Source organism: Podarcis raffonei, chromosome 3 (assembly GCF_027172205.1).
Source record: "Podarcis raffonei isolate rPodRaf1 chromosome 3, rPodRaf1.pri, whole genome shotgun sequence".
NCBI lineage: Eukaryota > Metazoa > Chordata > Lepidosauria > Squamata > Lacertidae > Podarcis > Podarcis raffonei.
In genome coordinates, this window is record NC_070604.1 from 95,594,263 (window position 1) to 95,608,051 (window position 13,789).

Here is a 13,789-nt window from a genome sequence, read left to right on the forward strand (position 1 = left end):
TTCTCATGAGGTGGCCAAGTATTGGAGCCTCAGCTTCACGATCTGTCCTTCCAGGGAGCACTCAGGGCTGATTTCCTTCAGAATGGATAGGTTTGATCTTCTTGCAGTCCATGGGACTCTCAAGAGTCTCCTCTAGCACCATAATTCAAAAGCATCAATTCTTCGGCGATCAGCCTTCTTTAATGTCTAGCTCTCACTTCCATACATCACTACTGGGAAAACCATGGCTTTAACTATACGTACCTTTGTCCTCAAATAAATATATTGGAAGCCTTTACATCAATTTGTCGCACTTGTACAAGTTTCTTCCAAGAAACTTTGGGTAGGTTATGGGGGCAGCAAAGTTTGTGTGCCTTTAAAGACCCTATCCCTCTACTTAAAGATGCTGTTTCTTTCTACTGCTCACATAACAGGGGAGCTGGAACAGGAGTATCCCAAAATTATGTCTCACCTGGACCCCAGGTTACCTCTTGAAAATCAGCTCTGTGTGTGCTTGTAGCAAAAAAAAAATGGGGAAAGGTTCTGGCCTCCAACTCTTTTGGGCAGCTTCCTGGAAAAATCTGGTTGGCTATTACTGCATGGTTGAACTAGATGGAGCTTTTATCTGATCCAGCAGGGCCCTTGCTATCTTCTTGTGGAAGGGCAGCAAACTCTGCATATGGGATGTCAGTTGATTGACATTGCCAAAACATCACCTTTTTTGCTAGGGCACCCACACCCAAGGCTGCATATTTCATCAGTATAAAATCTGCAGTCCTGTGAAGTAAAAAACGGAGAGTCAGCAAAGGTCTTTGGAGTGACAGACATGGCTTCTCCACTTCCCTCTTCCTTCAAGTAGCTCAGCAAGTATTCAGTGTTGTTATCTCTCCTGCTGTAGGTTAAAATAACACCGTGGTGGCCTTTTCCTCCCAGGAAGGGATGTTGCGCCTGCCCTGTAAACTCCCTGTGTAGTCACTTCAGCTACAATAAAAATAAAGCAAAAAAGAGAAGTTTATGTAAGGAAAAGACAATCACACCCTAATCAGAGTGTGTGTGTGTGTGTGTGTGCGCGTGCGCGCTGCTTAGGTGACAAATCTTAAGCACACTTAATTGTTTTTCCACTTAGAGCTTATAGGTAAACTCAATTAAGATGAAGGACACCAAACTGGAATTCAAATGTACAGCTTCCCCTTTGAGGATAGGTATTTACCTGGGAATAAGCCTTATTGATCTGATTGTAAATAGAGTGATTGAAATCAAGGCAATTTAAATCAACAAGCAAACACACACACACACACACACACACACACACACACACACACACACAAATCCCAATTTAAATCACAGCCTGGAATCAAGTTTCACATTAACAGTTCATAAACCATGGTGCAGATCTGATTACTGATCCATATTAATTTGCAGCTAAATAAAGCATTCTCTCTCTCTCTCTCTACACACACACACACACATGCTTCAAATGATTTTCATGTGGGGGAAGCTATTTTTGTGAGCAAATTCAGGGCTGTTTTAAACATTACATTTTTTTCTGAATAAAGATTGTCTCCTATTTGGCTCTTGTTCTGCACTGGCTTCCAGACATGTGTACTTGGAGTGGAAAAAATACTCATGTCACACTTTAAACTCAATATTGTTTGACGTGTGATGTGAATGTGTATGCATGGGTTTTGTTACAGAGCTGTAATGCATGTTCCTCTTCTTAGTCTTTTTCTTTTGATCTGCCTTCCAGCAAAGTTGTCCCTTTTTCCTTCTTCTTCGTTAACCTTAGGAAAACTCCACCAGTCCCCCTCCTCCCTCCCAAATTATAGAGTTCACTGGAATAAAGTTTGAGGCCATTTTCACAGGGCCCTTTAAGGTGCCCTGAACTTGAAAAATTATTGAAGTTCTTGATCTGAAACGGATTGGAATATTTTCTGAGTCAATCGGATGCTTAAGAAGCAGTCCCCTTCATATTCGGCCATCCCAGTTTGGCAAATGATTAGCCCAGGAGCCCATCTCCCATAGGCCCTTGGGTCTTGCACTATGGTGCATGGCAACAAGATAGAGGAAAACAAAGAGTCATATCTCCTTTTCTTATTTCCACTGTATCAACGATGAAGAGGAGGGCAAAGAGGCAGGAAAGGGCATTTTGGAGGTGGCTGGAGGGGAAGCTAAAAATAACTCTGGCTTGAATTTTGAATGACAAACTTATTCTAGATGGGTCTGGAAGACCAGAATCATAATTTAGGAATGCTCCAGAACCACGCCTAGGAGTGGTTGATCAAAACTGTGGTTGGTGCACCACTAGCAGCTTTTCCAGGAGAAAACATTCCTTGCCACTGTCATGTGTATCTGAAGAAGTGTGCATGCACACGAAAGCTCATACCAAGAACTAACTTAGTTGGTCTTTAAGGTGCTACTGGAAGGAAAAAATAAATAAAAATTTTTGTTTTGTTTTGACTATGGCAGACCAACACGGCTACCTATCTGTAACTGGAACTGTCATGCATGTTTCAGTTATATCCAGGTTAGGTGCTAGATAGGTAACCTGCTTATTGAGCCTTCATCCCCCACAAAATTTGCACAGGGATTATATGATGTCGTTGTTTTATTGAGCATTCATTCTGATTTGTTATACTGGTGCAGAGATTATATGATGCTGTTTGATGTCATGGTTATGCTATACATTCCAGTGGATTTTCTTGGGTTTGTTGTGCAAGAGCTACACCTAAATTTATTGGAATATGACTGAAACATTTGCAAAAATATAGAGACACTTTGGAAACTGGGTGGTATATATCACTTGTCTTTGAATAATGCCTGGAATCTAAGCTGCAGATGGGAGCCTTACTTTCTGGTCCTACAACACCTACAATATTCTACCAACTTTATTTGTTCCTGGCTTGTTCCTGGGCTCTTTTCAATGTGCAGTATTTGACCTTTAAAGATTTATCCATTTGGAACCAAGGAATTCCTCCTTCCATATGAATCTGCTTGCATGGTTGGCTCATTGGGGAATGCTTTGCCATCTGAAGCACAACAGGTGAGGGTGCAGGGCAGGGTCTTCTCAGTGGCAGCACCCAGGCAGCAGAATGAATGGGGAAATGCAGATGGACAAATCTGACAATTTTGATTCTCTCATTGAGTCTTAAGCTCAGCTCTCTGGATTTGAGTTTCTTCTACTATGCCCAATTTGAATGCAGCTATGCTTTATATAAACATTTTTGCAAAGCCATCTACTCTAAAGTAAGGTTACCAGATTTGGTTACCAGAATCTGGGGACACTTTAAATACATACATACATACATACATACATACATACTGCACGTTCTGGACGTTGATGCTGCAGCGATGGCGGTGGCAGAGGGAATGTAGGTTTCACACTGCCTTTCGGAGCAGCCCCATCCCAACTCCTACTTGCGTGTAAGCAGGAGGGGGCGGGGATCCCTCAGCTGGGAAGGGAGGCTTCCCATTGCCTGTCTGAGAGATCCCTGCCCCTCCTGCTTGCACACAAGCTCTAATACAGCATGAAGTCTCCCTTCACAGCTGAGAGATCCCCGCCACTCCTGCTTGCATGCAAGTAGGAGTTAGGAGGCTGCTCCAATAGGCCGCATGAAGCCTCCCTTCACAGCTTGGTTGCTGGGGTCAGGGAAGGTGGAGGCAGCCCGGAAGCTGCATCTTAGAGCCCCCGCACCACCATCATATGGGGACTTCTGAGAAGCTCCTGAAGCCAGCCAGAGCCAACTGCTCCGGGCTGCTGAGACTGTCGCTGCTGCGTTTCCCGGGGACATTAGATGAAATCTGGGGACATTCTGGGGATGGCATTTATCCGGGGACTTATTCACAAATCCGGGGACTGTCCCCGGGAAACAGGGACGTCTGGTAACCCTGCTCTAAAGTAATGCATTTTTGTTTGTTATTTTCACTAATACATGCAGTTTTTAGGGTTTTTTTGCACATTACACTGTACATTTTTGTGCTCATAATTTGACTGGTTATGAGAAGTGCACATTTCAAAGGACAGCTGTATTTTGGTTTGCATATTGCTCTAAAATAGGCAGATTCACAATTACATGCAGACTGAATTGAATCTGACTGACCATGTCCTGGAGTTTTATGAATTGCATTTGAGTTTTTACTTGCCATTTTGGTTTTTCAATTGTATAGATTGCTTTCAGTCCTGTTACTTGCTTGAAAGATTTTTTGGGGTCAGAATGGCAGCATATATACATATGCATATACATATACGGTTATTTACAGGAAGAGCAATTTGCTACGCAGACAAAGTGGTTCATGCTAACCGAAGCTGATAGAGCACAGCAGCCACTTGAGCTTGCACATTGAAATGAGTCTGATGCACACGTTCTCCTTGGCATTAATCATGTCAGTTTGTTAAAGGTAATCTTCTCTGCTAGAATGACTCTTTTTGTATTAGTTCCCTGCTTCTTTGGCCCCGGAATAAAGCAAATCTAAGCTAGCAACTCATCCATCTGTCATGTGCTTAAATAGGCCCAGCACATGGGAACAATAGAGCTCTGGGCAAGAGGATAGGAGCTCATTTTATCCTTCAGATAACAGCCCTTTCCTTATAAACCAGAAAGAAACAAGGGCAAGGTATGGCAGCACAAACACTGTATGTGGTTTATTACAGCAGCATTTTGCTTTGTCTTTGTGCTAGCCCAATAAGTAAGAAGATTCTTATGCAAACAAAGATGTTAAGGGGACTTCAGGGAAGGGAGAGGAAATCAGCTCCAGTCCAACACAGGCACAGGTTCTGCTGCATCTTGCACGTTTATTTATTACATTTATATACCAGCTTTTCCTCCAAGGAGCTCAAGGTGGGGCACACGGCTCTCTGACTCCCCATTTTATGACAGTGTAGGTTAGGCTGAGAGATAGCGACTGGGTGGCGAGGACCAGATGGCTTTCATGCAAACACCAGCTGCACTTGCCCAGAGGACAAGGATCTAGAGACCACGCTAAGGGTGGCCAAATTCTGTGCGTCTGCCATAAAACTTAGGGAACAAGCTGTACTACCAAAACGATTAAGGTTTTAAATGACAATTTTAGGTTTTATTTTAGTGATCAAGATTTAATATATATTTTTAACTGCCGCTATATCTGTATTGTCTCTGTTATACCCAATTGCAATTCAATGTATTTCTATTGTGCTTTATGATTTTCCTGATACAGTGGTACCTCGGGTTACATACACTTCAGGTTACATACGCTTCAGGTTACAGACTCCGCTAACCCAGAAATAGTACCTCGGGTTAGGAACTTTGCATCAGGATGAGAACAGAAATCGTGCTTTGGTGGCGCGGCGGCAGCAGGAGGCCCCGTTAGCTAAAGTGGTGCTTCAGGTTAAGAACAGTTTCAGGTTAAGAACGGACCTCTGGAACGAATTAAGTACTTAACCCGAGGTACCACTGTATTGTAACTGAGCCGGAACAGGTCTGTGACCGTAATAATAAAATTCATTCAGCTGCACTTGCCAATTCCATTGTTGTTGTTGTTTAAAAAGATTGGCAGATTTTACCACACCATTAACAAAACCAGGTTAGTAGCCATGTTGATTTTATTCCACTAATGTTAACTTCTCAGGTTCTCTGTAACCTTGACACGTCGGCAAATCCACTCATTTGAAGTGGCTCATTTGATTCACCAGGAATGCATAAGCTAATGCTTTTTCCTTACCCTGCCCATCGATTCCATGGGTTGGGGCATCAGGCAGGAAGCAGAGCTGCTGTGTTGAGCCTTCCTTCTCTCGGGAGCAATGCCTCTGCTGCTCATGTATGCCTCAGTTCTTGTCTTGCAGTTTCTCCACCCTGTCTGCCTTTTCTTCCTGCCTGATGCCTTGCCCCCCGACGGCCAAGGATCCCTCTGGCCCCATGCATCCTGACTCACAGGAGTTTGGATCTGACTCATCCGAGGCCACATTCCCAATTTGGTTTGGGATTTCCAGTGTACAGCCCTTCTATACAGGCCCTTGCCATTTGTGACTATTTCAAATGCTTATTTTGCAGGCAGGGGGAAAACTTCTTCATCACTCTGACAAATCAGAAGACCAAGGTAGTTTCTTGTGGCACTACACTATTTATATAAGAGGAATGGTTAAGGCAATTGGAGTGGAAGGCTTTGTAGATTGTAGGAGGTCTTAGGGCATCCTTCTGGAGGAATATGTTGAAGCAGAAGTCATTCCAAAAGGCAGATCTTTGATCTTCAGAAGTATTTTTACGAGCCCCTGGCCTATTTCTGGCAGAGATGAGCTAGCCGTAATCAGAAAGGAAAACTGTTAGACACATGAAAATCACTGAAAGCTTAGCTGTGGGTACCAGCCAGTTTCTCTGATCACAACACAAAGATAAACCTACAGATCTGGATGGATTACAGTGTGGGGGTGAGAGGGATGGACTTATTCTTTGCAAAGTCCCCTCTTCTCTGCACCAAAGTCACTTGGTACACAATTCCAATGCCACAGGTCAGAAGAAAGTCTCTAGCTTGGTCGTGTGCACTGTTAGAATCAGAAAGAATCTGCCCCTTCTTTATCAGTTCAGTTGGTGGTTCATTGGGTGCAATCCCAAGGACTCCATGAAAGAGATTCACACGAGAGTCAGTGGTCACTGCCGGAAACATGATTAGATACAGAAGCAGTAATGCATAGATCTACTCTGGAATCTGGACTAGGGAAGCAAAGATTTGGTCTGTGTCAGTTTTAAAATTCACAGTTCTACTCAGTAAGGGTAGAGCATCTTCTTCAAATGCAGACGGTCCCAGGTTCAATCCCTGTCTGGGAAGGGCTTGGAATGTCTCCATTCTGAAACCCCAGAGAGCTACTTTAAGCAGTACAGACAATATTGAGCTTGAAAGACCAATGGTCTGGCTTGGTATAAGCTCCCTGTGTTCCTGTAGACGTCCTTCCCTTCCCTAACCCTAATCTGTTTTGTTTTGTTTTTTGATCTGCAGAAAGAATGTATTCAAATATATATTTAACTACCGTATTGGCCCAAATATAAGCCACACTTTTTTTTCCTCTTCAAATTCTGACTGTAAAAAGTTAAAGTGCGGCTTATATTCAGAACAGAGTGCTGCGCGCCTGCCTCCCAGCACTACCGCCCTGAATGGGGGTTGGGGTCAGCTCCGGCTTGGAGAAATAGTGCAGGGAGGCGGGTGCACAGTGTGCTCAGAACCGAGGGTCGGCGCTGGTTTGGGGAGCAGGGCACTGAACGCCGGCCGCCCCCTGCCCCTGTTCAGGGTGGTAGTGCTGGGAGGCAAGCCACACCTGCAAATAAGCCTTGAATTTTAAAGGTGCGGCTTATTTGCGGGCCAATATGGTACAATTTTATCACACACACACACACACTTTACTATAATGTATACAAAGCACATTTTATCTTAAATACATTTTTATAATTTTTTTGAGCTGAGAGTTGCATCATAACATTTGTAGAACTGCGAAATCCAAAGACGGAGCACAATTTATGTTCTCATCCTGAAACAAAGTTCTTAACCTGAAGCACTATTTATGGGTTAGCAGACTCTGTAACCTGAAGCGTATGTAACCTGAAGCGTATGTAACCCGAGGTACCACTGTAATGAAATGGAAGGTGCCAACAAGACTCAGCTTTAACACAAATTGGGAGAGGCAGAATTAAGGTATGGTACTAGGTCCATAATGTCCTATCAATGTGCAGGAATGGAAGCAATTACTAGATAGTTCTAAAATGACCATGATTTAGCTTGTTCTCTCTCTCTCTCTCTCTCTCTCTCTCTCTCTCTCTCTCTCTCTTTTGGAAAAAATCTAAATCACTATGATAAGAATGCCCCCACAGTCTTTTATATTGGTGGTGTGTTGACTTCTATTATCTCTCTTTTAATTTCCAAAGCAGGGGACTGAACACTAGTTTATTTTGGTTACTTACTCAGAGTACATTGTGGAGTTGTGGAAGCATAACTCTCAAAGATCCTGATATCCTTGTTAAAACATCTCAAAGACCTACATGTTCAGAGTGATTATTTTTTGTTTAGAGTAAAGTATTATTATTATTATTATTATTATTATTATTTATCTGCCTGTTAAAGGAATTTGTGGACAGATGGGTCAGCTAGCCCAACAGCCATTTCAAAGAACAGGACTGGCCCAAGACACAGCAACCCCTGATGGCTCAGTTGGTAGAGCATGAGACTCTTAATCTCAGGGTTGTGGGTTCAAGCCCCACACTGGGCAAAAGATTCCTGCATTGCAGGGGGTTGGACTAGATGATCCTCGTGGTCCCTTCCAATTGTATGATTCTATGAAAAACTTTTGCTGCCTGAGGTGAAGTAAAAAGATACCCCTGCCCCTGCCAGTCTGTTGTTGTTGTTGTTGTTGTTGTTGTTGTTGTTGTTGTTGTTGGATTCCTCAAGCCACTCTGGGTGGCTTCCAACTGAATATAAAAACATAACGAAACATCAAACATTAAAAACTTCCTGATACAGGACTGCCTTCAAGTGTCTTCGGAAAGTCCTATAGTTGTTTATCTCCTTGACATCTGATGGGAGGGCGTTCCACAGGGCAGGTGCCAATACGGAGGAGGCTCTCTGCCTTGTTCCCTGTAATTTCACTTCTTGCAGACAGGGAACCACCAGAAGGCCCTCGGAGCTGGACCCTCAGTGTCCAGGCTGAATGATGGGGGTGGAGATGCTCCTTCATGTATATGGGGCCAAAGCCATGGAGGGCTTTAACACCAACACTTTGAATTGTGCTTGGAAACGTACTGGGAGCCAATATAGGTCTTTTAGGACTCATGTTATGTAGTCCTGGCGGCCTAGTCACTACAAAAGCAGATCAGAATGGCAGTTGAATCTTACTTCAAAGTCTGGCCAGATCTGCAATACAGTTTCCAGGTTTCGTGTGTGTGTGTGTGTGTGTGTGTGTGTGTGTGTGAAAGAGCCATGAATGTTGAAATGTTATGAATGCTTTAAAAGTATGGCTTGGATGTGGCCACAAACACTGGTGATAGAACAGCATCCTTCCCTGCATTTGAGAGAAGCAGGCTAGTTTAGGGGACACACATTGCTCTCTTTCTGAGAAGAGGGGAATAGCGGGGGGAAGGGGGGGAGGGCTCAGTAAGGAAGGTAGAAGGGTGCCTCCACTGCCACCCTATTCTGCCTAATGGCAGGACCAGCTTGACAGTGCCCTTGCCCTTTCATCTGTTCCTAGGTTTGCCTAGAGATGGTGGTATTAGCCTGAGAAGACAATAACGCTGCCAAGGAAGACATCATACTGACATCCCCCCCTTCCCTGCACGAACGAGCAGTGTGGCAAGGCCTTGGCAGCTATGACACATATTATGTAATCAGATTGCAGATGTGTGTGAATTAGTTTAAAACTTTTATTGGGTTTTTTTATTAGACCATGGTACAGTCCCAGCCTCTTTAGCTGTTTCCAACGTAGCCAGTTAATAGTGAATTAAGAGTACCTAATGCTTAAACTATTCTACGCTTCAGGGGCAAAATCCCCGAGAAGTAATATTTGAGATGCTTTTGAATCCAGGCTCTGCTAATCGGGACGTTTAGGAGAGGAGAACAATGGAATTTCAGCTTCTTTGGAACAGATGTATAGCATCAGCATGGGAAATATTGGAATTATCTTTCTCCACTTGGCTCCAAATCATTGCTTTCTAAGCCATTCCTTCGGTAATAATCCAATCATGTCCCCCTCTGTTTTATTAAAGTGTTGTATGCAAGTTAATTTAATGAGCAACTGTGGCCTGTGAGGCCCTCTCTCTATAATTCAACATGTGTACAACATTGTGAATGTACTTAACACTTAGTTATTAATGTGTGTGGCTGTTGCCGTGGTAAAAAGACAGCGCTATGGAGCAATAGCTTAAGCATCTCCATAGGATTACACAAAATAAATGAGAGAGGATGATCTAGGTTCAACTCCTGGCTCGGCTGTAGGTTTACTGAGTGAGGAGTTCACATTTGTTAGGTTTCAGGGCTCAGTCTGTAAAATGGATCTAACCGGTCTGGCTCTTTCTCTGCCAGTGGGTGAGACAATCTGGAGCATGGTGTCCAGGCACTCTGAAACACTTTGGGGTCGTGAAGCTGCTTCCATGCATAGAAAGTTGCTGCAACGCATTTCCTTGCCAACCAGAGCAACTTCTACCAATTGTCTCAGCTTTGAGAGCAGTTGCATGGGTTACGCTGGAAGAGGCAAGTCCTATCAAGGAGCAATTTTTTGGAGCTGGCTTTCCTGTGCTGTGGAAGGAGAATACTTGCCTCCCTGATATGATATCTGAACACCACCTTGCCTGTGACTGGAGAGTCTCTGGCGGGGGAGGACGAGAACTGCAGTCTGGCTGTATATGGAGAACAAGAGGTTAGCCACCCCTGTGGGAGAAGGAACTTAAATTCAGATTAGTATATTGGCCTTGATATCTAAGCGCAGGCTTCATACTGAAACAACACTTTGTGTAACTCTATAACTCCAGAAACGGTATCTGCATTTTGTTCAGTGTTCTTTTTAAAAAAACACACACCCAAATGCTTTGAGGGATATTTGATTCTTCCATGTGGAAAGGATGGAATTGTTCATGAGAGAACCATTGCTAGGGTTGCTCTTTCCAAGGCAGAACTATAATTAAAGAAAAACAGACTGCCTTATTGTTAGTTTATTTGAGTAGGTAAGCTCCGTGATCAGATGTCGATGCCGAGAAGTTATCATTCATTCTAGGAAACCTCAAAGCAAACATTTAGAATTGGTTCTCTGGTTACCTTATTCCAGCCTGATCCACAGTCCAGTTAAGATAAGTTATTTGGATTAATGCCAACAGTCCAAACCCCAAATTACGCAGTTAGGGTCCTGGAGGTCTGCAACCCAGTTCCTGCATAAACTCTGATAGCCCACCTAGGAAATGACAGTGGTTCGATTTTGCACCGTGCCTACTCTATGATCTGCATATCGCAGAAGTAAATCTAAGGATTGGCCCAGATATTTGGTAGACTGAGGCGAAGAAGAATCTGGTACTGCCCACACACCCCAATTCCATGTACGAAAGCTGATTGACCACAGTTGAATCTTACCTGGTGACAACAGTGTTCTCTAGTGTACCTGAGAGCAGCAGGCGAGTTGGCCCACACACCTTTGTCCTCCAACACCATGTGATCTTTCCCCACTCTCCAGTATCTGTGCCTGAGTCCAATGGAGATTACATCCATATAAATATTCCTAGAATTGCAGCTATGGGCTACAATCCTTCCTGCATGAACTTAGGTGTAAATCCTACTGAAGGCATGGGACGTGTAGGATTGGACTTTTGAGTGCGATTTCCGGGTTCTGCACTTGAGATGACATGGATTTGAATCCAAACTTGGCCAACAAATGTTCATTGAATTTCCCAGTGCTGAACCACAGTAGTGTGGATAAGGCACCATGCGCACGCGTGCTCTGTAGTATTAAAATCTGAAATATGGTTAGTTCGTCTATATATATAAGAGCATTACAATCAACAAACAGAGCCCAACGAGCAATGGCATGACCTGATGTTATGGAATGCGCTTCCTGCTGAAATCCAAGAGGCCCCTTCTGTATTGGCATGTTGATGGCTTGTTAAGACACACTTGCTTGAACAGGCATTGATCTCTTGACCTGAGTCTCCAGTTTTAACTGCTGTATTGTTTTAATGGGATTGTTATAGTGCATATTTCAGTTAGGGGTGTTTATATTATAATGTTTGAGTGGGATTCCCCCCCATCTTTTAATTATGGATATTTATACGTTTGTGTTTGTGTGATTGGTTTTGTAAATGGCTTAGAAGCCTATTTTGACATTAAATGGTATATTGATTAAATTGTTGTTGTTGCTGCTATTACTTTCTCTTGTTTTTTTATGGATGGGAACCCTCTGGGAGATTTGCACAGTAGGGTGGACCTCAGGCAGGAGGGAGCAAATTGTGTGTGAGGCAGCTAGCACAGAACACAAGCATGTTAAAGGAATTATTAAAACTGTTCTCTGATTGTTAAACGGTTAAATGAAACAACATTGAAGAAGCCTGATATCTGTCTTTACTGGTGAATCTGAGAGCACATTATTATTACTGTTATTACTATTATTTTAAGTGACAAGATCGACTGTATTCATGTGCTTCCTGCCAGCCACAGAAGCAGAAAAGTGGTGCTAAAAATCACATCTAAAGGACACCTATTCCACAATTATGCTTGTATTTGCAGGTAACTTTTAACAATTCATTCATTATTTGTGAACTTTAACCACTCATATTCTTTATTGATTTCAGTGAAAATAAAGCGATGTAATTCGGAACTCCAAAATCTGGAGAGAAAATTGAAGGATTTCTGACATACTTCTACAGCCACATTGACTGTTAGGGGCAAAGTAGTGTCAGCTTACTATGTTGGTACAACACAACACGTTGTGCATATTTATGCTAGCCCATAGATTCATCGCTAACCAATGGACTTATGGCCTCAAGGGTTAATAACAATATGCTGGTTATACTGCTGTATCCCTACTTATCCCTGGGCAACGAAGGACAGTTTGAATAAAGCTGTCTTACATCACTACTGGAATATGGGCAGGCTCAGGCTTTGGTGGGTCTCCAGAGTTTAGGGAACCTGATTTGTGGAGGTGATTTAGTATATCGATCACATAAAAGAGTGTTCCTGGTCAGTTCTAAAAGTCATGGTGGAACATGAACTCAGTCCTGCACACTTATCTGGAGGAATAGCAGCTCTTAAAATTAGGCTATATATATCTGAAAAGAAAGAAACTTGTATAGATTTCTAATGTACAAAATATAAAAGTAATAAGTGGATGCGGGCGGCGGGGGGACTCCTTTGAGTCTTTTACCATAATATTGATTTTATATGTCAGTTTTTCTTTAACATCCAATTTCTGGACTGTTTTATTGAAACTTCAACAGACAGTAGCTTATTTTTCCACAGACGTAAGCACCTGAGATTCTTGGCAGATCAACTTAAGAGCAGTAAAATGTCCTATAAAATGTAACTTTAGCTTAGAACATACAGATTGTTTATAGAATATATTCCAACATTTGCTTTTTCAAGAGCAAATTCTCTTTCTTGGCAAATATATACATATCGGTTCCATTATAATGGGTAACTGAAAAATGATCAGCTGATTAATCCAAATAAACAGAAATATTTCCTCTGGCCTATGCATTTGGCTTCATAGATATCTTTACTTCCCACAGAAAGTTCAGTGCATACCATAACCAAAACATTCTCAAAATCCTTAAAGAGTTTAGCAGGTTTTTTTTATCTTATAATCGCTTTGAAAATGAGGGCGAATCACAAATAAACACAGGAAATTCTGTAATTGTTTTCCTCTTGTTTGATTTTTCAGAACACAGCAAAAAAGATTACAGTTCCGTGAACATCATCACACCCTGTGACAAAAGAAGCAGCGTAATCTTCCCATCTAAATAAAGCAAATAAGCACAGTGTTCCTGAGCCAGATATGACTGAATCAAAGATGTCTATGTATTACATTTATCTTCCACAAAGAAATAAACTTGGACAACCTAAATAACACATTTTTCTATAATAACAATTTTTAAAGGAATAATTGGGTAAAGATCTTTTCAAACTGTCGCAAAATTACTCCATGAAAAAGCTATGCCCACCAGAAAGTGAAATAAATATTAGCAAGATGTAAGGCTAGCCCACCCATGAGGCAACATGAGGAAGTTGCCTCAGGCGGCAGATCTGGGCAAGGAAGAGGTGGCAACAAAGAGGACAAACTGGTGCAAACAAGGCAGCCTCAGCAGCAGGCGTGTGCAGAAACGGA

The 13,789-nt window shown here is 42.6% G+C and overlaps 1 long non-coding RNA gene and 1 other non-coding gene across 2 annotated transcripts; both read left to right on the forward strand.

The window, feature by feature from the left end:
- Nucleotides 1-8,130: 8,130 nt before the first annotated feature.
- On the forward strand, nt 8,131-8,203 carry TRNAK-CUU (transfer RNA lysine (anticodon CUU)). The gene has a single exon. It is a non-coding gene; the product is annotated as a tRNA-Lys (tRNA).
- Nucleotides 8,204-12,081: 3,878 nt separating this feature from the next.
- Nucleotides 12,082-13,458, forward strand: LOC128411644 (uncharacterized). The gene is made up of 2 exons (XR_008329863.1): nt 12,082-12,192; nt 13,346-13,458. It is a non-coding gene; the product is annotated as an uncharacterized LOC128411644 (long non-coding RNA).
- The last annotated feature ends 331 nt before the right edge of the window (nt 13,459-13,789 follow it).